General features: G+C 34.5%; 2 long non-coding RNA genes across 3 annotated transcripts; both read right to left on the minus strand.

Moving 5' to 3' along the window:
- Positions 1-1,145: 1,145 nt before the first annotated feature.
- Positions 1,146-3,717, minus strand: LOC147549238 (uncharacterized). Of its 2 annotated transcripts, none has more exons than XR_015238635.1 (4): positions 3,675-3,717; positions 3,536-3,591; positions 2,421-2,486; positions 1,146-1,363 (listed from the first exon to the last, which is right to left on the minus strand). It is a non-coding gene; the product is annotated as an uncharacterized LOC147549238 (long non-coding RNA). The 2 variants fall into 2 exon arrangements; XR_015238634.1 differs by having other exon boundaries at positions 3,536-3,594.
- A 289-nt stretch (positions 3,718-4,006) lies between these two features.
- Positions 4,007-5,385, minus strand: LOC147549239 (uncharacterized). The gene is made up of 2 exons (XR_015238636.1): positions 5,329-5,385; positions 4,007-4,265 (listed from the first exon to the last, which is right to left on the minus strand). It is a non-coding gene; the product is annotated as an uncharacterized LOC147549239 (long non-coding RNA).
- Positions 5,386-23,387: the final 18,002 nt, after the last annotated feature.

The following is a 23,387-nucleotide window of genomic DNA, read 5'->3' on the forward strand; positions in this document are numbered from 1 at the left end:
TCGCAAAATACCCCCTAAATTGTCCTCTTTGCTGATTTGGCCCCTCTTTTGACTTGATCCAATTGTCAAATAGTCCCTCAACTAACCTTATACAATCCTCCCCCCTTATAGAAATTTCGTCCAAGAAATTTGGATCGACTCACTTTATCTCAATGTATCTCTCGAATCAATTTGTTTTCCTTTTATGACTTCTTAACCAAATCATACCACAACTCTGCTTTATCGTTTGCCACTATATTACGAACTCCTGACTCCATCGATAGATTCTTTAAGAGATCATCTTGTTCTAGTAACTTATGATCTTACTCAGATAGCACACTCAATTATCCTGAGCTTATGACCTGAGAGCTCTAACCATAATATCTCTCAGTACCCTTACCTTCTTTATGTATCTGAATCTTCGAACCTCTCTACAACCCTCATGTATCCTTCCTGAAGTTATGGTCACTCCATTGTGGTCACAATACTTCTTAAGTGGTTCAATCAGTAGCTTCTTTGTTACTCGATGGCATTTCTCACATTTCCGATTCGCCTAAGGTAGCTACTCCTGGCAATGCCTTCATATGAGAATCACCTGCTCGAGTTACTTAGGCTCATAAATTTTACCACTAGTCCATACATATCAAACAAATTGACCACATATGGCATCCTTCCCAAATGAGCCGATATATACATGTATCTTGTAAAGTTCCTTAACAGTTCGTTGTTGTCGATCGTTGTAACCTTGTGTACAGTCAAATACCAATCACACTTAACCTCCTCATACTGTTCAGTCTTCGATACTTCAACATCATCAATATGTCGACCTACCCAAAACTTATCATCAAAACCTCTTAACCCTTGGTTATGCTCTTCTACCATCTTGTACAACAATGAAGGAAATATACAATCTTACACCATCCCGAGTCTTCCTTTCGCAAGAAAAACAAAACAAGAAACGAAAATCAAAAGAAACAAATAGACACGACCACGCCCCGGCAACTCACAGACGAGACAAAAATCGGACAGAGTCTCCCCTGTAAATCGATCGGTCGCACCTGTAAAACCTGTCATGCAAACCACACATTCGCATACGCAAAAATAAACTATCGAGCGGAAGCTAAACAAACCCAACTCAGTTTCGGGTCGAAACCCGAACCACAAAAATACAAACGCCTCATAAAACACCGATGATACAACTTATAAACAACTCTAAGTTTTACGTATATACATATTAGAGTTTGTTCCTGCAATAAATACATGACTTAAAAATAACGAAAAAACCATATAAAACGACATAACTCCACTAGCCTCGTCAGACAAGATCACCGGCTGGAATACAACTCCGCCTCGAGGCTACGAAAAAGCACCTGCACACTAACAACTGGTAGGGGGTCAGAATACTCACCGACACGAGTTATTCTGGTAGAAGACCAATCCAAAACCCATCACGTTTTCAAAAGTTCATTTAATAAGTTGTAAACATTGTGACAAAACGAGTTATCAAACCAGTTACCATATATACTATATACAAAATCGTTTTCCTTAATCTAGCAAGCAATAGCAGTGGTTAGCTGCCCATCCATGGTGCGCTCCCAATAAGAGGAGAGTTCCTCAGGAGAACCTAGAGTGCGTTAGATAGTACCAGCCCATTTATGGCACTAGCTAATGCACTACGTCTCCTCGAGAAAGAGACTTACCCCTAGCCGGTAAGCCCCTCTCCCACTAAGGGACTCCGCAATCATTGAAGAGTTTACCTCATGATACATATATACCTTAAGTATCTAAATACGTTTTAGATCACCAAGTTCGAGTAATAGAGTCGTCCCCCAATACCCATGGTAGGACCTGAACCTTACTCTCTTCGGTACCCTGTCATGCATCTAATGCAATCTTTCAAAATCCATTTACTTTCGTATATCAAAACCATATTACATTCGATTCATTATCTTATCAAACACGGAAGTGAGACAACCAATAGCCACATCACACACAAAGCAGAGAGATCCCAATCAATGTCGCCTCCCCAACGAGCGGTCAGGGTGTACGGCCCTGAGCCTCGAGCTAGAGGCACGAGCACCAATGGCCAGCAAGTGAAGCACTCTACTCCCACAGGTCTCATGACTAGTGTCGCCCACCTCACAGGTCTCACACGGTTCACACCCGTGTTCACATGTCATCCTACCCTCAATGGCTACGTGCCCGTAGGTTGACATAATCCGCAGTCGGGTACATACAAGAAAATCCCAAGTAGTTCGCAAACAGTTCGAAAAACATTTCTCACATCACATCAAAACAATTCAAGCATATTTCAATTCATCACTTAAATATCGAGTTTCATGCTCCCTCACTCTAGTTATAATGACGCATATGTAACTGTAGAACCTAAAATATTTCATTATCTATAAAACCATGTTGAGAAATGGATTCAGAACCTCTACCTGGCGGTACTTCTGCTCCGCCGAAACCGTAGCATCATCGTCAACGATAAGCTCCGGCTCCCCCCTCTAACAATCCATAAATAAAAGAGATAAACATTAGGTTCTTCGATAAGAACCTTCATACGACAAAAACAATAATTAAAAGAAAACGATGAAATCTTTAAAACAATAGCAAAACCACTAACTCACGAAGAGTTCAACTATAACCGAATATCGATTCATCTTCTAACTTCATAACCATGCCCAATCGGGGTCGATCAATCACTGTTTGAACTGACTTATAACCTTAACATTTAGTCATTAGATGTATTCCCCAAAATCCAAGTGAATCGCCTTTGAAGTTTGCAAAAATACGAACAACAAAGCAGAATTTTTCCTAACTGCACACAGTTCGGTAAAACAATCATAATTCTTTCGTCCGAGATCGAAATACCCTGTACCATACCTTTTCGGAAAGCTAACAACCTAAGCTACGATTTACCTCTTATGTAAAACTTCATCTGGGTACTCAAATAATACAGAAACGCATCACAACAGACTGCATTGTGCAGTTCCCTAAAATTGTTGTTCGGTCTATATTCTAACCCCTATTAACTTTTAAAATTTCTTAAATACCAATTCACTTCCCAATTATCGAATCCTAAAATTTCATTACTTAAGGTCTAGGCCAAATCCCCAGTGTACAACTTCGAAACGAACCAACTAAACACAGCAGTGCATCAGTCGTTCCCAAATGCGCGCTGTTCACTCTAACGGTCATAGCTCCCCCATCCGAACTCGAAACGGCTATTACCATACCATTCTGGAATCGGCTCGAGACGAGCTACAAGTTAGTAGAATACTCTATAAGCTTTTGAAACCTCTATGACTAGGTAAACACTAAAGCAGTACCAGCAGTATAGTAGTCGAAGTAAGTCAAAGTTTTGTTTTTCTTCAAACCCTAGTTAAATCAACTCTTCAATCCTTCATGTAAGAGTTTAATACTCTCTAACTTAACTAAATTCAATACCAATTTCACCATCAATACATATTAAAGTAAAATCCCCAATTTCATAAATCACAAACCCTAGAATTAAGAATTTGGCATTAAATCATCGAATTGGTTGATTTCTTACCTTGATTCGATTGAATTCTAGTTAGGATAGCTTTCCCTTGATCAATCCTTCACAAACTTCTACAAATTCGAAGCAAAGTAATCCATTAAAACCCAAAATACAAAAATCGGATTTCTAGAGAGAGAGTATGAATTCTTACCACAAATTCCATAAAACTATGCTAGATTACTTCTTGGAAGCTTTTAGACACCTAATCTTGGGCAATTTTATCTTTCCCTAAAGTCTAGAGCAGTCAATGCCCTACACTATACAAGACTTATCGGACAACAGAACTAACTGCTCTGATATAGGTCACCAGAACTAACTGCTCTGATACCAACTGTGACGCCCCGGCAACTCACAGACGAGACAAAAATCCGACAGAGTCTCCTCTGTAAATCGAACCGGTCGCACCTGTAAACCTGTCATGCAAACCATACATTCGCATACACAAAGAGATAAACTATCGAGCGGAAGCTAAACAAACTCAACTCAGTTTCGGGTCAAAACCCGAACCACAAAAATATAAAAGCCTCATAAACAACGATACAATCTATAAACAACTCTAAGTGTTACGTATATACATATTAGAGTTTGGTTTCTGCAATATATACATAACTTTAAAATACCGAGAAGTCAATAAACGAAAACCAAAGAAAACGACGCAACACCTCTAGCCTCGTCAAACAAGATCACCGGCTAGAATACAACTCCGCGTCGAGGCTACGACAAAGCACCTGCACACTAACAACTAGTAGGGGGTCAGAATACTCACCGACACGAGTTATTCTGGTAGAAGACTAATCCAAAACCCATCACGTTTTCAAAGGTTCATTTAATAAGTTGTAAACATCATGACAAAACGAGTTATCAAACCAGTTACTGTATATACTATATAGAAAACGTTTTCCTTAATCTAGCAAGCAATAGCAGTGATTAGCTGCCCACCCATGGTGCGCTCCCAATAAGAGGAGAGTTCCTCAGGAGAACCTAGACTGCGTTAGATAGTACCAGCCCATTTATGGCACTAGCTAATGCACTACGTCTCCTCGAGAAAGAGACTTACCCCTAGCCGGTAAGCCCCTCTCCCACTAAGGGACTCCGCAATCATTGAAGAGTTTACCTCATGATACATATATACCTTAAGTATCTAAATACGTTTTTGATCACCGAGTTCGAATAAGAGAGCCGTCCCCCAATACCCATGGAAGGACCTGAACCTCATTCTCTTCGGTACCCTGTCATGCATCTAATGCGATCTTTCAAAATCAGTTTCATTCGTATATCAAAACCACATTCTCATTCGATTTATTATCTTATCAAACACGGAAGTGGAACAACCAAGATTCATATCGCCACAAAGCAGAGGGATTCCCAATCAATGTCACCTCCCAGACGAGTGGTCAGGAGTACGTCCCTGAGCCTCGAACTGGAGGCACGAGCACCAATGGCCAGCAAGTGAAGCACTCTACTCCCACAGGTCTCATGACTAGTGTCGTCCACCTCACCGGTCTCACACGGGTCACACCCGTGTCTACATGTCATCCTACCCTCAATGGCTACATGCCCATAGGTTGACATAATCCGCAGTCGGGTACATACAAGAAAATCCCCAGTAGTTCACAATCATCGTAAAATCAGTTCGAAAACATTTCTCATATCGCATCAAAACATTTCAAGCATATTTCAGTTTATCACATAAATCGAGTTTCATGCTACCTGAACTCTAGTTATAGTGGCGCATATATAACTATAGAATCTAACATATTCATTATCTATAAAACCATGTTGGATAAAGGATTCAGAACCCCTACCTAGCGGTACAAGAACTAGTCTTCCTCCGCTGCAACCGTAGCCAAATCGTTCACGAAATGCTCCATGGAAATCAAATTTTTCTTGCCCAAAGTTGAAAACCCTAGCTTCAGTCGGTCATAAAAGATAAGGGAAATCAGATTTTTATTTCTTCAATTAAATCTGTCGAATTTACAGTTTGGTCCCTGGTTTTGGCCTGTTCGCAAAATACCCCCTAAATTGTCCTCTTTGCTGATTTGGCCCCTCTTTTGACTTGATCCAATTGTAAAATAGTCCCTCAACTAACCTTAGAAACATGGGATGTTACATCATGGTCGAACTAATTCGATTCGTAATTGCTCTCCCACTTATTCTTATGATAATCTACCGAAGCACTAATTATTAAAAGAATACCATCACGAGCAACAAACACTTTGTTCTCTGATCGGTTGTGTAATGACCCTAATTTCTTCTCAAGAAATTGCGTCAGACTAGCTAATTTTGTACCCTTGTAAATGTTTTACATAGGCTTAGCTTTTAGACAGATTTGGTTTCGTGTGGGAAGTTGTGTCTAGACATAGTGTTTTGGAGGACAATCCTTGATCCATAGACTTCAACTCTATCCTATTGGATGCTCCAATTTGGATATGTTAGAAGTAATGATCAACTTCTGTGTTTGAGTCAAGATTCTTCTTTCTTGTCAATCGATTCACTGCTTCTTTTGAAGGAAACGATTTTCTTTCGTGAAGCATTTTTTATTATTTTGGGCATTCTGTCCTTATCCTCTTTTGAGGATGTTTCTATTCTATGAGTCACATGTATCTTATGATGTCAGATCATTCGATGCGTTGATGTATCTCTTTCACAGTTATAATCAAGATTATAATCTTTCGGTATAAATTTTTAATTCAGCACTTTCTTGACATCTCAATATAGAAACTAAACTTCTTTATCGATTCTCGATAATACTTAATACAAAGATGATGTTCAACTAAAAAATAAAATAATCTGGACCAGTGCCTAAAGAAGACTTCGATCCCTTTCAGCATCCTTAGCAAGCGTGGCTTCTACTCCCTCTTGGATCTTTTCTCTTTTAGCCAAATATTCAGTTCCCAGTTGTTCCTGTTAATTCACAATGATAAGAGCATTAGGTATCTCATACCGATATGGGATATTACAGTATTTGTTAAATTAACAGTCAGTTGTCTATACGTGGACCAAAAAGCACTATTCTGTTCTTCTTGTCCTCCTGAAACTTAGGGCAGTTTTCTTCCAATGTCCTTTGCCATCGCAGTAGAAACACTTGGTGTCAGAAGGTCCCTTGTCCTTAAAATTAGCAACTTGTTTGCCTTTTCCTTTGGGTATTGGTTTCTTCTTAGTTTTCCACCTTTCTTGAACCCTTTGTCATTCTGAACAATAAGAACCTCTTTCTTATGTTCCACATTTTGTTCTGATGTCTGAAACATTGGATGAAGTTCCTCCAACGTCTTGTCCCATCCATTCATGTTGTAGTTAATCTTGAATTGATTGAAACCACTATGGAGGGAATGAAGGATATTGTCGCTAGCCGACTCTTGGCTATAAGGAAAACCCATTGATGGGCCTAAAAGGGTACACCTAAAAGGTCACCGCCCGCAAGTATATGGGCGTCAAGTAATAACACGGTAAGACCGGGATCGTCCACGGAGACTAAGTGAAACCTATTTTAATACTTAGAAGTAACACGGTTTTGTTTGAAATTGGGGTTTTGGTGATAAAAGAATAAAATACTGAAACAAATAATAACGGTAAACGAATAAACGAGGGAGAAGCCTAGGATTTTAGAATCCACTCAATAAAATAACTTTTTGGAATAAATACTTACAATGATTATTTCTTGATGAGTATGTAAAGTACTTTATTTTTGGGGTTTTATTTTATAGTCTTTACGTATAAATTTTGGTAAATATTTAAAGTTACATGGTTCTTGCAGGAATTCTCAAAAATGCAAGGAAGGTATTAATTGGACGAAGTTGGCAAAAATATATATTTGGTCTTGGATTGTATGGAAGATTGAAGGAATAGTTCAAAGTTGATATAGAGGAATTTTTGCAGTCAGCCAAATTATAGGGGCCAATTAGGATTTCGAGGGACTAAAATAGAATTAAACAGAAATTGTTGCCCGTGAGAATTAAATTAAAGATGCTGACGTCAGCATGACGTTAGTATGACGTCAGCATCCACTATTGAGAAGATTATAAGCGGTGGTTACAGTTTCTTCTATTGTTTTTAATAGTTTCCTAATCCCCACATCTTATGGCTTCTAATTATTTGGTTATCTATACATTATAAAAGGGGTTTAACCCATACAATTAAAAACACACCCCCACACACTAGTGAAAAGAGCGAGTTTAGAGGAGCATCATTAGAGATAAATTAGCTTCTTTGGGTGCAAGAATTTGGGAGATTCAAGAGCTTCATCGAAGACAAGTTTTGGAGAAAGACGAGGGCTTCATCAAATATCAATTCGGTTTTATCCTTCTCTCTTATCTTTTCCTTTACTTGTTCATCATCAATTGAACCATGTATTTAATATCCATGGGACTCTTCCACTAGGATAGAGGATGAAACCCTAAATGAGTATTTGAATTCTAATATCATATTTATTTTATTATCTCTAGTTAATGTGCTTAAAGGTTTATAATTAATCGTACTTCGGTTAGTCTAATAAACTAACAACTTGGTTCTTAATTGCATGATATTTTAAGTGAAGTGGGTTATGGGTTTTGATCATTGTTAAAGTGTTTAATCGTCTTATTTTCCGAAAATTGAAGATTGATTTCTAACAATTTTTGAGTTATCAAAAGAGGGATAATAATTTGAATATGATTGTTAGTGGTGAATTCTAATATCCTAGATTTACCAACTTATAGTTTTTCATCACAACTTTATTTTGTTTACTAAGTTTCAATTTTTAGTTTTCCAAATATCTTCTCTAAAATCAATTGTCCACTTTCCTAGTTTGTTAGTTAATTTTAGGTTTAGGTTTAATTCCAAACAAATCTCCGTGGGATCGACCTCGTAATACTTGCCATATTCACATACGGTTCGTGCACTTGCGAGTTTTAATTTAATCTAATTAGCCTAGTATTTAGGTTCACTAGATTTCACATCGAGTTTTTGACGCCGCTGCTGGGGATTTGTTTCTAGGAATTGTTTCTAAATTTTGAATTGATTCTAAACTAGTTAGTTTAGGAATTTATTTGCTTTCTAAAAAAAAAATTCACAAAAATATTTTATTTCTAGATTTTTTTAGGAGCTTTCTAAATTTTGGTTATCTGTGATTGTTTCAGATTTAGCAAGAAAGAAAAAAAAAAGTCTCGGATTCAAACACTTAAGGGAATAGTGGTCCGGGTCATCTGCAAAGGTCATCGCCCGTCTAGAACGGGAGGTAATTTTTCTGATCACCCATGAATCTCCTGTAAGTGGGTAATTGTGTGAATTTTTTTGCCTCATTGTTTTGCCGAACTGTTTAGTGCAAGCATTTTAGTAAGGGCACAAAACCCAATTACAAGATAGGAGTTCGGATTTCATCACCGTTCTCTTGCCCATTTAGGAAACAACATTCGCGATCCTAAGCCTCGTTAATAATTAAAATCTGATTTAGACAGTGACCCTAGGGTATCGAGCTCATAGGACCTTCATAAACAACTCGGGAACTCGATTTTTATCTGAGCATTCTCAGAGGAAAGCGTGTGAGCAATTCTTGTCAAAAAGGCCGCCTCGAGAAGAGGAAACGTTTGCCAAAGGAAGACGGTTGTTACAACGTTCATCGTTGGCTGTCTTCCTGGAGAATTGTTTACCGTCTACTTTGATCGAGTAACCCTTATAACAGTCATAGTTCAAGTGTTGTGGCGAAGTAGGAGTTGTCTAGATTACTAGGTAAATCTGACAAGCCATTCACTAAATCTACATCTAATAACTTGTTGCTAGATTCTGTTTAGGTTGCTTGGTGGAGTCAGCTTGATTGTGCTTGTTTCCTTAGGATCTTCCTAGCGAATCCTTGGTTTTCGAAAAAAAAATCATTAATGGAAGGATTCCTTCCAGACTGCTTGAGAGAATTGGAAGAGAGATTGACGTTAGTAGAGTTGCAGGAAAGACTCTCACAGTTAGAATCATCATATGGAGAAAATATCACAAGTCAAAATAGTTTTGATGGATCCTGTTATGAAAGTCATAACGTTGATAATCGTTGGAATTTTCATCAACCTCAACAAGGTTGTGTCCCTCAGTTAAGAGATGCTAATAATTATCAACGCTTTAACAATCAAAATTATTTTGAAAATCCGATGGCTAATGGCTATGGTGTAAACAATTATTGGGATCATTACCAACCTTAAGAAGGTTACGGACCACAATTAGAATATCTCAATAATTATTCACAAATGCATTACAGTCAAGAGTTTAGGGATCCACATATGTGTCAGTCACCTCATCGGGAATTTGAGCTAACCAATGGTAATCCATCCCATATTTCACTTTCATTACAACAAAGTCTTAAGGATTTAGCTAGGACTACAATAGAGTTAGCTAAGAGTACAGAAGAATTTACTCAGAACGCAAATAAACTCTTAGTAGGTTGGGACCCAAGTGAGTCAAGTCCTGCACCACATCTTGAAAGTGAACTACTAGTCAATAAACCTTCATCCCATACTTTATTAGGACAAAGTCATAGCGTTCTTTCTCAAAACACAATAAAGTTTGATCGACATATGGAAAAACCCCGAGAGGTATATCATGAGAATATAAAGTATGTCACACCATATGATAATGATTATAGTTATAGTGCTTCAAGTCACAATCTTTACCGAATAAAAGAGTGTTCACCCATTCTAAAAGAGGAAGAAGATTTGACAAGAGACACTATAAATACATATCATGTGACATACCCTATTATTTTAGATGATGAAGACTCGATGTATGAGGAAGATATTTCTCTTTATAACACCACAGTTGGAACCAAAGTCTCATAGACCGAAGATATTGACATTGAGAGTTCTTCTCATCTTATTCATGGTAATATCCCCTTGAGTCAACATGGAAATCTAGCAGAGGATGAAGATGATGAATTATGGCTTGCTAAAATCTTAAACGAGAGTGATGTGTCACTAGACTTAAGTGAAACTTTAGATTTCTTTAGAGACACTGACGACATCATAATGAAAGAAATTTTAGAAGGTTTGTCTATATCAATACCTAAGTCTGAGTCTGAGGATCTTGGACCTAACTTAGAGGAAATTTCAATGCAACATCCTGATGAGCCTATTTTAAAACCTCCTAGTTTGAGTATGGGTCTAGGTGAACCTGAAAATCTCTTCGATTATTTTGCACCATATGTTTCGGAAACTCGTGTCCCTCCCATGGAAATACCTATCAATTCTAACACGATCTCTCTATCCATTTCTCAAGTTTATGAGGATCCATTTTATCCAATGTCAGTCATCTTTAGTGTCTTGTCAAACTTAGTGATCTTAGCATCATCTAAGTTTGGGGATCGCTCATTCACTCTGAGAGTCTCACTTAAACTCTTATATCATTACATAGACGTGAGACTAGACCTCATTGGATATTTCACATTCTGGGTTGACCCTCAGATTTTTCGATTACTATTTTATGGGGAGTCACTAAACCCGGAATCCAGTAGGTCTAGTAACTTTTCTTTTCTTTGAGTCATCATGGTCTGGCTGAAGACGATAAACTTAGCGCTAGCTGGGAGGCAACCCATACACTTGGTAGGTTTTGGGGCACCGGTATTTGGTAATATCCTTCCTTTCACCCTTTTATTTATTTTTACATTTCTCTTTGTTCAATTTTAGAACATTGAGGACAATGTTCGGTTTAAGTTTGGGGCTGGGAGGACAAAAATTTGTCCCTTATTTCAAAATGCAAGAGGGTTCAAAATTTCAAAATTTTTGAGTCGATAGAATTATGTGAGGCTAGTTGAGGATTTTTAGCTTGTTAATAGCTTTAGATCTTAGTTGTTATACTATCCTTGTCCAAAGATTTTGTCACGAATTTCGAGCCTTAAGGTTATTTGTTACCTAGCCATATGAGTACTACATAAGTGACAAGTTAGCACTACTAAGTGAACTAGACTAATCATTAGTGGAGACTTAACCCAGTGAGGATTTCTGAGCCTTTCAATGTCCTTTGAGTGATCTCTTCTGCATAAACTCCGAGTAGAATAAAGAGCTACTCAACCTCGTAATGTTTAGAAAACTCATTTGATCTCGTGAGTTTAAATTCTTCAACCACTGAAGGTGTCATCAGGAATGCGAATAAACCTTATTCTTGTAGTCTGAGAAACTAGATTAACAGTACCATAGTAGAGGATAACAAATCATATCACCATACCACTTATTCCAAAAGAATTCTGAGAGGAAGACAACAATAAAGGAAAGGAAGAAGCAGTAAAGATCTTCGATGAAAAGATGGTTAAAAAAAAAAGGAAAAGAAAAAAAAAGGGGGGGGGGGGGGGGTTAGAACCACAAGAAGATGAAAAAAAAAATCAAAGGAGTAAAAGTCCGATGATATCAAAGAGTCTATATCCTCAGAAAACCTAAAATTCCATTTCGACATCATATCTGTTACGTTTAGGACGGTATTGTTAGATAGTTGATCAGGTGAGAAGATGAGTGAGCTTCTCCATCCTTAGTAAAGTGGTTGAATTCCTTCCATGAGATCGTTCCTCTGAAATTTTAGTCCTTCTTAAAATCATGTGTTGAGTCCATTTCCATATTCATACTCACACATGCGCGTAAACTATTCTGAGTGATTTTTATTTCTGAGTGTATGTCCGTGAGGCTGAAGTCGAGGCGAAATGTATTAGGAAAGGGGTTGAAGTTTTGTTTTCTCAGAACTGAAAAGGTGCTCATATTGGCTAGCAACGGATACTTTGAGTTTAAATTACTAGTGAGAAAATTTTAGTACTTGAATAGTGTCTCGAACTTTGATCTTCTTCTATTAGTTTGCTAAAGTCAGAGGTTGGATGAACTAGTTCTATTTTGACTCCTCTTAAACTCTAAATAATTTGAACCCTATTGAGAAGATTATAGGCGGTGGTTACAGTTTCTTCTATTTTTTTTAATAATTTCCTAAACCCACATCTTATGGCTTCTAATTATTTGGTTATCTATACATTATAAAAGGGGTTTAACCCATACAATTAAAAACACACCCCCACACACTAGTGAAAAGAGCAAGTTTAGAGGAGCAACATTAGAGATAAATTAGCTTCTTTGGGTGCAAGAATTTGGGAGATTCAAGAGCTTCATCGAAGACAAGTTTTGGAGAAAGACGAGGGCTTCATCAAATATCAATTCGGTTTTATCTTTCTCTCTTATCTTTTCCTTTACTTGTTCATCATCAATTGAACCATGTATTTAATATCCATGGGTTTCTAACTCTTCCACTAGGATAGAGGATGAAACCCTAAATGAGTATTTGAATTCTAATATCATATTTATTTTATTATCTCTAGTTAATGTGCTTAAAGGTTTATAATTAATCGTACTTCGGTTAGTCTTATAAACTAACAACTTGGTTCTTAATTGCATGATATTTTAAGTGAAGTGGGTTATGGGTTTTGATCATTGTTAAAGTGTTTAATTGTCTTATTTTCCGAAAATTGAAGATTGATTTCTAACAATTTTTGAGTTATCAAAAGAGGGATAATAATTTGAATTAGATATTAGATTTGAATATGATTGTTAGTGGTGAATTCCAATATCCTAGATTTACCAACTTATAGTTTTTCATCACAACTTTAGTTTGTTTACTAAGTTTCAATTTTTAGTTTTCCAAATATCTTATCTAAAATCAATTGTCCACTTTCCTAGTTTGTTAGTTACTTTTAGGTTTAGGTTTAATTCCAAACAAATCTCCGTGGGATCGACCTCGTAATACTTGCCATATTCACATACGGATCGTGCACTTGCGAGTTTTAATTTAATCTAATTAGCCAAGTATTTAGGTTCACTAGATTTCACATCAATTCTCTTTTTATAACTCAGAATTTCGGATAATGAACTATCCCAATTCCGGGAGATGTTCTCGTTTAAAACCGATAAATCATAACAGTGTGATTGTGGTTATTTTGAAAAATCTATTATATAAAACGCAAAGCTTTTTGCTGACTGGGACCAACCGAAAAACAAATCTAGTCGTTCGTCGCGATTTTGATACGTTAGAGTCCACTTGATCTATTACCTACCTTAAAACTAACGAATTTATTAACCCATTTAATGGAAGTAAGTGAACGAAACCCTTGATCCCTTAATCGGGAAGGCAAGATACGCACCTTATCACGGAAGACAGACTCTTCTTCATCTTGAGTCTTGAGGCGCCAGTGAGGGACGTTACAAAATTGACGATAGAAATTGATTATGATCATGGCAGAAATTTATTACGATTCATGATAGAGAGGTTAGGAAATTGATTATGAATCGTGACAGAGGTTAGGAAATTGATTATGAACCATGACACTATGGCAGAAATTGATTATGAATCATGGCCAGAGGTTAGGAAATCTCTTCTACGTTCTTCCACCACCCAAAAACTCTCAACGCCTCTTCCCCATGTTTATGTTCAGTTTTCGTGAACTTTATTGCTCTCATTAATCAACATTTGTTCCTTCCGTTTTGTTCATTACTCTCCATTTCATCTTCATATACAAAAGATGAAACTCACCCTCTCTATAAAACCTTTAACTTCTCTTATTTCATCTTCATCTCCATCTCCATCTCCATCTTTACAGGGATCAATTTTCTTAACTTAGAAGCTGCTATGTATGTGTTCGACCAAACGTCTAAGAGAAATGATATTTTTTTGTACTGCTATATTTTATCAGGTTCCGTTGGAGTTTCCTTAACAATTTCATATTAAATTTGGTTGGGGCACTTTTAATGATTGGTGACTGTTTATAATGCTAAGTACGTAAAGGTATTTCAACAAAAAAAAGTGCGTGAAGGTATGTTTATCACTTATATTTTAATTTCTCAAGTGTTGTTGTCTAACTCGGATTTAAACTAGAAAACAAGGTGCTTCAGATATTTTCTGATTCAAACCAATGTCGAAGACCTAGATGAACAAAAGCTTCTGCTTAAAGCGATTGTTTGTTCTTAAGATTTTTAATCTCAAGTTCCATCTATCGTTGCACTTCCGTTAATCTATATACCCTTGTGAATTATGAAAAAGGCTTTATGAGGAATGATCTCAGAATGTTAACTAAGCCAGTCCTTAATCATCTTCATGTGTGTACTTCTTAAGTAAGGACACTGAAACCCATAATGATGTTAAAGGGTCAACAGTAGCTTAAACAGAGGTTTACAGTTGTTAAAATAACTAAGAACAATCGAAGTGGTCAATGTTTAAGGGAATGACCCTAAAGTTGTAGTCACCTCGCAACATAAGTTTACGAAAATATATTTTGGTACCTAATTTTTTTTTTTTTTTTTTTTGAAAGTGGTACCTACTTTGTTATTGTGTTAAAAATGTTTTGTGACATATTTTCAATTGTTGTAATATACCAAGACCAACAAGTCATAGAGCTTTCTTTATGAAAGAAAATATTCTTTCAGGGCATTCTGAAATGTATCTACTCTTAGATTTTCCAATTCAGTTTCATGAAGGTGAAAAGTGAATTTTCTCTTGAAGAAGTAGGGGAATTTGTGGAGTTTGGCTTACAACTGTTTCACGTAACAAACTAGATGTCCAGGAGGGAGAAAGTTTCTTTTACAAACTTGCATTGTTTTCTGGCACTAATATGAAAGTTTACATCCCCTACTTGCAGGATCTTGTTTTTAACTTGTGACTAAATCAAATTTTATGATGGTTAGGTTAGATGGAGTATCTTATTCAAGTTGTTGACCAAGTACGGAAAGAAGTTGTCATTAAAGGTTCAGTAGTGTCCACTCTATGACACTTTGCTGAAGACGCATTTCTCACGGTGAGTGTCTTCTCGAACATTTGTAATTTACTGCTCTAGATTATTTAACATTTAATTCTGGACTATAATGTTCTAATACTTCTTAGTTTCATGCTCATTATAATGGTTTATCTGAGTCGCAGTTTCAGCGTTCTTGCTTTTGAAGTATAAAGATTAATTGATCCAGTTTCAGTACTACGCTTCTATTGTACCTCGACATGGTTATGCCATTATGCATCAACTTCAAGTATTACATTTTAATGTCTGTTTTTATCCTTCTTTTGGTTTTGTGTTTGAATATTTGGTGACACCTACACAACTCTCTCTTTCTCTCGCTCTATTAATTTTTTAAATAAAGTTACATTTTCTTTTTATGAATGGCCTAAATCCACTCGAAAAAGATTACTTTGAGTTTGTTTAATTTGATCCAACTAGAAAATAGGAAGGGGTAAAATTTTACTTTAGATTTTCTTCCACTTTACTTTTGTAGCTTCCTATGATTGGTTCCATCATTTCTCAAATTTTTGTTTTTGATCACATATTTGTTGGAGTATAATGGAAATACTTGACATAGGTTTACTGTATGAAATTCCTCCCAAAAAGATTTCAGATCTCTACAAAATTTGAATTATTTTATGTTGTCTTTGTGGTTGTAGAAAATTTAAATTACTTTACATCTTGAGAAGTCCTGAAGACCTTGGAAGACTTATTGTGGAATCAAGAAAAGCTTTATGATTTTTATGGTTTCAGTGTTGGGTTAGTAAATTTGATCAGAGAAGAAGGGTTGGAAGAAGAGGAAGAAAAAATGAGGACCTATTGTGCAGAGGAAGAAGAATGGATAACTACAGAAGAATTTGTAAATAATACTGTGTGGTTGAAAGATAAACTCCACAAATTTTCTTTGAAAATGTTCTTTAGAGGCTTACCGATTCTTGTTTCACATCAAGGTTTATGAGTCAGGAAACTACTTTTTGCTTGAATACACCTTTATTTCTTTTAAAATGGATTTAATATCATTTTAGAATTAAAAGAGCTACGTCTTTAGACATGAACTAGGTATAGCCCGTGCCTCCGGCACGGCGAAACTCATTAGGCGCATTATATAATAGCAACTACAAAGGTATATTACACTACGTTGGTATTCTTATATTCCATTTATTCATGATGGGTTGGCCCTGTTTCTAGATAAATGTATTATATTCACTAATTTGGTTTGAAGATTGTATGTTATTTCAAGTCCTAAATTTAAAATTATTTCGTATAGTTCTTGATTTATGCATCATTCCGTGTCTAGTTTCATCAATAAAAAATTCTTCATAAACTATTTACAGAGACATACACAAATATTATTAGGTATATCTTATTTATTTATGGGTTATTTCCCTAATGGCCCCCAACTTTGTGACCAGCTTCCCGCCTGGCCCTCTACTTTACGAGAAATACCCATATGGCCCCCTTCCGTTATAACACCGTTACTCTCTCTCCTCCATCATGTTTTCTCTCTCTCCCAACTCACGCCACATCATCTGTTACGCCACCTCATCACCTTCTCCGGCAGAGGTCGCCGGCCGGCCAAATTTCCGGCCGGCGACCTTCAAACTAAAATAAAAAAAAATAAAAAATTTCTCCCTCTTTCTCTAAAATTACTCCGGCGAAGGGAGACCGTCGCCGGAGTGGTCTGTTCTTCAAGAACAGACCGAGATATGTTCGTTCTTCAATGAACAGACCAAAGTCTGTTCTTCAAGAACAGACCACTCCGGCGAAGGTCACCCTTCGCCGGAGTAATTTTAGAGAGAGAAAAAAAAAATTAGTTTGAAGGTCGCTGACAAGAAATTTGGCCGGCCGGCGACCTCTACCGGAGAAGGTGATGAGGTGGCATAACAGATGATGTGGCGTGAGTTGGCAGAGAGAGAAAACATGATGGAGGAGAGAGAGTGACGGTGTTATAACGGAAGGTTGTCATATGGGTATTTCTCATAAAGTAGGGCGTAAGGCGGGAAGCTGGTCACAAAGTTGGGGGCCATTAGGGAAATAACCCTTTATTTATTTATGTCTCCGCACTTCGTTCAATTTCTCCCGGTAGAGTGTAAAACCAAAACGTGGCACAGTTGTTTGTTTAGCAAACCAAAGTTCTATATTGAACTAAGTTGAAAGTTATATAAGTTCAGTCACTTGCTTCAAATTTCATATGAAAAAAGAGTTTCACATTAGTTATCACAGACTTAAAGAAATTTTTAATATTGGTAGGGAAAAATACTAATATTAACAAATGTAAGAATAAAGAAAGAAAGCAAAATGACAATGAAGTTCAATGGATAAAAAATGAAGTTCGGAATAGATAAAGTTCAGTGGATAAAAATTACCGAATTGAAAATAAAAAGAAATTAATACTATTTAGGACAATGAATAAATTAAAGCAAATACTAATCTATATAACAAAACAGGACTTGTTTAGGTGACTGGGACAAAATAAATGAGGATGACTAGGATAATATAAATGACCCTTAGAACTCCTCATCTTCCCCTCAAAAAAACTTTTTACTTTCTCTCTCTAACTTTAAAAAAACAGAAACAAAATCTCTCTTTCTCTCTTTTCGAAAAATCGATCGACCGAAACTCTAAAAACTCCACAAATCATTGAGTTTGTTCAAGAGTCCACTATTCCTTTTTTAGATGTCCCAAATTAAGAGTCCACTATTCCTTTTTTAGATGTCCCAAATTAAGAGTCTCATTCCTAATATATCATATAAAATCCATTACTTTTCCATAAATACCCTTTCTTTAATATTTCCAACATATGGTGCATTAATTAAGTTAATTAAGACATTTGACACTTTCCAATACAAAAATTGGCTTTTCCAAGAAACAAATTCATTTTTTTAGATTAATCTAATTACTCTAAATTTTTAATGGCCAAATTTGATTGACTCACCAACTACGAATTTAGTTGCAACCAAGTGAGAAATTAAATTGGCAATAAACAATTACATGTATTTCTAGAATGAAAATTGTAATCTTTGAATTACCTGAAGAAAAGTTATTAAATAAATAAGGGTAAACATGGAAGAAGAAAAAAAATATGAAAATAAGTTGGACTTCTAATATGGGATTCTTAATTTGGGGCAGAGGGAATAGTTTGTATGGGTCATCAATGTAAATAGTATTTTGATGTTTCTTTTCTTATGATCTGTAGGTCAAATTAGATGGTAATTTTCTTTTACAAATTACAATTTATGACTAATAAGAGATAAAAAAATTTCTTCTCAGATGAGAAAAATTTGTCGAGTTCTCTAGTAAAATAGCGAAATAGATCATCATGTAAAGAAAATATAATGTAATTCTTATTTGAAAATAAAAATTCGTAATCAACATTTTCGACACGTGTACGAAATTTAATTTAAGAATTGAAATTTCTAAATATAGGAATTTAGAATTTTAGTGGAAAATAAAATAGATTAACAATCTAATGCGACAAAAAAATATGAGATGCCTAAAACTAAAATAAATTAGGAAGTGTAAAACTACTTGAGAAGAAAAGTTCCACCACAAAAAAAATACATTAAAAAAGTACATAAGTACCACCCAAAGAATCTACAAATTTTATATTTTACATCGTAATAACTAATAAGTTTACAATTTTGGTAAGTGATAAGTGAAATAAATCAATAATTGTAGCATTATCTCTTTAGGGGACCACCAATTAATTGGTAGACGTTAGATGAGGAGGACACTGACACTATATGTTTAGCCTAAATGCGATTAAGGTGTGTCACCATAATGTTTTTGAGTTTTCAGCCAACATCCTGGCGAAACCAAAATTGATCATTTAAATCATTTTCTCTCTCTCTAACACTCAGACTTAATCGACTACCATTATTGACTGTTTTGTTCTTCAATCTTAAACGATCTCATAAATAAACATTTATTATTTAATATCTTAGTAAACAAATATTTATTAAAAAAATTTATACACATTTATAAATAAACATTTATTAAAAAAAAGTCATAGAATAAGCATTTGTCAAAAGAACTTTATTTAATTTTTTATATAAATAACTTTACTAGTAAGCATTTAATAGATTAACATTTATTAACTAAATATTATTAAACTACAATAAATCATATAAATATTTTTATATTTATCAAATTAAACATTTAAGTAGATCATGATTATATTAAAACTTAACCCAAATAAACATTGTTTAATAATTGTTTTTCAATGAAAACTAATTGTAATTTGGATATCAAAGTACCATTTTTGACTGTTTTGTTCTTCAATCTTGAACGATCTCATAAATAAAATTTATTGTCAATATCATAGTAATATATTATTAAATAAACATTTATTAAAAAAGTTATTAATATACACATTTATAAATAAAATTTATTTAAAAAACTTTATGGAATAAACAGTTGTCAAAAAAACTTAATTTAAAATTTTTTATATAAAAAAACTTTACTAATAAGCATTTAATAGATTAGCATTTATTAACTAAACATTATTAAAATACAATAAATTATATAAACATCGTTATACCTAAGTAGATAATGATAGTCGTCCCCTCCAATGATAGATGATGAACGTTCACTGGAGGGGACGACTATCATTCTTTTAATATATACACAGCATGTCACACTCTTATGTTTGTCTTCTAACATGGTAGTATCAACTACGGCTGATGATTATATTAATATTTCATCTTATGGATCAGAAAAAGTTTTAAAAAGTCGTACTCGCAATGGGGGTTCGAAAGAGTACAGTTGAAGATTATAAACACTTTTTATTGTTTCAAATAATATGAGTTATGTTATAAAATATATATAATGTTTCTTAAATGATTTATAATCTATATTCTATTGTAATTGAATGGTACGAAAATCTTTATCTAAATCAAAAAATTTAGATCAAAATAATGAAAACAGAGATTTAATCAATCAAAATCTAAAACCTAACAGTAACGAAAATTAACAAAATACATGGATATAATGCAAACATAATCGGACATAATGAAAGTAACCACGGATTTAACCATGTTCTTCAATATTGAATGATCTCATAAATAAAAATATATTATCAATATCATAGTAATATATTATTAAATAAACATTTATTAAAAAAAGTTATTAATATATACATTTATAAATAAACATTTATTAAAAAGGTTCTTTTGAATAAAAATTTGTCAAAAAACTGTATTTAATTTTTTTTATATAAAAAACTTTCTAATAAGCATTTAATATATTAACTAAACATTATTAAAATACAATAAATCATATAAACATTTTTATATTTTTGTATTTAAAAAATTAAACATTTAAGTAGATAATGATTATATTAAAGCTTACCTCAAAATAAAGATTGTTTAATAATTCTTTTTCAATGAAAAACTAATTGTAATTTAGATATCAGAGAATACCACATTAATCACTCTTACGTCATAAAGAAAGGTAAAGAGGAAGAACAAAACGATGTTAATAATTGTTATTGATGGTTGTGAGACTAAATAAGATATAACTATGGTGCCTTAAGTCTACCAATAAAAGGTCTTATCACTTATCTCTTCTGTGGTTAGGGCGTGGGTGAGGGGTGCAGTCCCATCGGGTGACCCATTTTGAGTGGTGGTGAAGAATAGAACATTAGTAGTATATGTCGTTTTATAGCATAACGTATTATATAGCTCAGTTGGCGCGAGACTCATCCACAACCATAATGTATTTTTGTAGTTTTACTAAGTGTTAATCTCTACCGGCACTCCCGTGTCGTTTTAGACTTACTAGGCTCTAGTCTCTACAAACGCCCTATATACAAAATAAAAAGTCAATAAGTATATTGTTTTAATGACCTTTGCAAGGGAAATTTTAACCACACACCTTTTTTTGTGCATACCCTTGCATACAATTCTTTAAAAAGACCACCTCGAGGAGAGGAAACGTTACCAAAGGTAGGACGGTTATTTACAGCTTTCATAACTGTCGTTGAGTCATATTATAGATGTCCTGATAGATCATTTTGTTACCAAATTTCTTCTTATAAAATAATCGTATAAGTTCAAAATTAACTCCCTTTTAGATATGGGCTCATTCTCAATCATTTCAACTTTGTTAGAATTAATTTGATCCCCCCCCCCCCCCCCCCCCCCGCCCCCCCTTTTGTTAAAAGATTTTTTTTTTTGTTTAAAGCTTACGAAAAATTTGGTCGATTGGCAACCTTTGCCAGAGAAAATGATGAGGTGGCGAGATGAAGGTATTGAAATGCAGGAGCGGCCCAAGTAGTTGGGGGGCCTAAAGCGAACAAATTTTTGAGGGCCTTTCTATATTAGCTATAAAAAAAAGTTAATTTTTGTTGTACATATAAATGGGTATGAAAAAGATCACTAAAAATCACAAACATGAACTATAGTACTATATAAGAAGACCAAATTTTCGTATAGAGATGAACGAAATATGTTTCAAAACATTCTTCTTGTTTTTTGAGACGCAAAATTACTAATTTCGCATTCCAAATCCAACTCTTACTTTTTGGGATGCACAATTACTAATTATGCGTTCCTAGTATTATACGAGAATTTGTGCCAACAATAGAAAAGTTATAATTAAATCAAACTCATATCATCTATTTGACTAGTACATTTTTATAAATTACCCAATGTAATAAAAAGGTGTACAATTAAAAATCGAATAAAACACTTACAAACTTACCTATTAAATTATGTCTACAAATATTTATTTCTTGGGTTGGAGATCCCAAGATGAGAGAATCAAAGAATATAAGTTTTTTTTATTGAAACTTCATTTTAAAATTAATAAAATCAATATTATTCAACAATAGGATATAAATTGATTCTTTTAAAAGAAAAATGTATCAAATATGATAAATAAAAAAAATTAGAAAAGAAAAGAATATAATTTTACCATCATAAATATAAGAGAAAACAAAGTAAAAGAGAAAAAACTCATTGCCTGCTTGTAGAGTTTAGAGAGATATTTGTAAAAAAAAAATAAAAAAAATAGAGGGATAAAAAAGAATAGAGATGGAGAAGTAAATATATATTAATTTACCAATTTAGAAAGAAAGATGGAAAAAAGTACAAGGTTTGAGAGTCTTTTGGCCTGATAGGATAAAAGTAATAATTAGTTTTTAAATGTTTTCATGGGCCCCAAATTTTAATTTGTTGTCTCCTTTGTAGCTTGCAGTGAAAACAAGTACCGTGTTTGGGCCACGTTTAAACTAGGTTTGAGTATTTGGATGGGCTTTTTAATCATTTCTTTTCTATTTCTCAGGGATGCCTTTAATCAACTCGTTTTTGGGGGTCCTTCGAAAAGTGAGGCCCAAAGCAGTCGCTTTGGCTGCTTTGGGCCTGGGCCGCCCCTGATGAAATGGAAGAGACAGAGAGATGTGGTACTGATGCTTGTAAAATTTTTAAGCTATATTGTCATTTTGGCCCCTAAGTTAGTTCTAATAAAACAATTGAAATTATTTGGGAATAAGACCATATCTAAAAGGGGGCTAATTTTGAATTTATTTGAAGGGTAATTTTGGTAACAAACATGTTAACTGATGGGCCTAAAAGGTTACCCTAAATAGGTCTATACCGCAAGTGCACGATGGTCAAGTAGTAATTTCCCGGTAAGACCGGGGTCGATCCGCAGAGACTAGTTAAACCTGTTCTGAAACTTAGAACTGATACGGATTTTCTTCAAAGTTTGATCGGTGAGATAAAATGATAAAATGTTAGAACGAAGACAAATAATAACAATACAAGAAAATCAATGTGGGGGAAAACCTAGAGATTTTGAATCCACCTATGAAACCCTTAGAAAGACATTTAATAAATTAATAGAAATTTTTATATTACTCGGACTTTAGGATATGAACTATCTAAAGTCCGGAAAATATTTCCGTTGTAACAATATTAACTACTTATCTATTCACCATTGCTATGAAATATAAAATCATCCAACTATTACTCATCAACTAATAAGTATAGACTATCAAAGAATTTAATCTAAGCATAGCATATCAAATCAGGAAGCATGAACAATGAAGAATTAATTTAAACATAACTAACTATCAATGGTAAATCATAACATTAAGACCAATGAAATCTTTGGTTAATT

The sequence above is a fragment of the Eschscholzia californica genome, unplaced genomic scaffold (assembly GCF_041429995.1).
Source record: "Eschscholzia californica isolate CP2 unplaced genomic scaffold, dmEscCali1.0.p SCAF_3, whole genome shotgun sequence".
Classification (NCBI taxonomy): Eukaryota; Viridiplantae; Streptophyta; class Magnoliopsida; order Ranunculales; family Papaveraceae; genus Eschscholzia; species Eschscholzia californica.